This window comes from Echinops telfairi, unplaced genomic scaffold (assembly GCF_000313985.2).
Source record: "Echinops telfairi isolate 266 unplaced genomic scaffold, ASM31398v2 ScPeMD7_7420;HRSCAF=8458, whole genome shotgun sequence".
Classification (NCBI taxonomy): Eukaryota; Metazoa; Chordata; class Mammalia; order Afrosoricida; family Tenrecidae; genus Echinops; species Echinops telfairi.
Genome location: NW_022111320.1, coordinates 26268655 through 26270299, shown reverse-complemented (window position 1 = coordinate 26270299; position 1645 = coordinate 26268655). Strand labels below are relative to the sequence as shown.

Here is a 1645-nt window from a genome sequence, read left to right as displayed (position 1 = left end):
GGTGACAAGGAAGGAACGAGCCAGCCAGGGTGCAGTATAGCACTGATGAAACATACAACATTCCTCTAGTTCTTTAATGCCGTTTCCGCCCACCCGACTATCATAAAACCTAGTTCTACCTTACAAACCCGGCTAGATCAAAGCATGTACACGGGTACAGATGAGAGCTCTGGACACATGGAATCCAGGACAGGTGAACAGTAATGGGAGAAGTGATACCAGGAGGACAGGGGGAAGATCGGGGAGGAGAGGGGAACTGATCGCCATAATCAACTTATAACCCCACCCCGCCTAAGGGGGATGAACAACAGAAACGTGGGTGAAGGGAGGCAGATGGTGTAAGATATGAAATTTATAATTTATCAAGGGTTCACAAGAGTGGGAGGGGGTGGGTGGGAAAGGAGCTGATACCAAGGGCTCAAGTAGAAAGAAAATGCTTTGAAAATGATGATAGCAACATATGATGCACACATGTGATTGATACAACTGATGTATTGATTGTTATAAGAGCTGTAAGAGCCCCCGATAAAATGATTTTTTTTAAAGAAATTATTTCTATCAACTCTTTTTGGTTTCATCCCCGATTGTGTCTTCCAACACTTGGTTGCAAACTATGGCCATGAAGAGTTACTCAGACTCCCTTGCACATCAGACACTCATGGATAGGTGCCTCTGCACACACTCACTCCCCGCCCCCTGAGGTGGGCAAGTTTATGCCGACTCTTCAAGACTCCATTCAGCTACGCCCTCGCCTGCGAAGGAGCTCCTGAACGTCTGAGGCTCTCCGCTGTTCTTGAAACACTCCATCAAGATTATGCTCATTGTTATTTTAACAGATTCCTTCTTATTCATCTTTATGTCCCTAAACGTGGCACATAGCATGTAATTTATCAAGTGCTTAATAAATGTTTGTCAAATGAATGAATGAATGAAGTTATCTACCAATTAATCCTGACCTGTAAGGACAGTGTGTCCTCTATAATCTATGTGCTAATAGAGTAGATGAAGAAGGCAGCACCGCAATTCACTGGGAATCAGATAAACCTGCTGAGACAACTGGGTAGGCATTTGTTATCGATTGGCATTTCTCCAAGGATGTAATCACCCGCCCCCCATTATGTAACCAACCAACTTGGTAAAAGGGGTTAGGGAGAGAGGTAACACCCATAAGAAGCCCTGGTGGAGTCAGTGCTGGGCTGCTAACTGCAAGGTCAATGCTTCAAACCCACCAGATGCTGAAGGGAGAAAGAGGAGGTTATCTGCGCCTGTAAAGATTTACGGTCTTGGGAACCCTAAGGCACAATTCTAGTGGGTCCTGTAGGCCTCTAGGGGTCAAAGTCAAGTTCATGGCAGTTGGGTTTGTTTGTTTTTCCCCTGTTGTTCTGATCCATAGAAGCATCTCTCACCAGAGGAAAAAGTGTGAGACAGCAGCCATTAGAGAAGGGACCTGACTACTGCCAAGGAAGAAAAGATAGGAGCAGGCACATGCTTCCAGCCCAAGGTGCTCCCTGCACTGAGAACCTCCAAGATCAAGGGAAAGCAAGATGCCAAGATACAGGGTCCCCTGTATCTCTCCATGGGCCACTGGGCCCAGAGATGGAACCTTGAAAGGATATAAGGACCTCCCCCAAAGCCAACTCACGGA

General features: G+C 46.3%; 1 protein-coding gene across 1 annotated transcript in view; it reads right to left on the bottom strand.

Annotated features, from left to right (window-relative positions):
• The window catches only part of OSBPL10 (oxysterol binding protein like 10), a 375692-nt gene that overhangs the window by 166862 nt on the left and 207185 nt on the right, over nucleotides 1-1645 (bottom strand). The gene's annotated exons all lie outside the window — the stretch shown is intronic.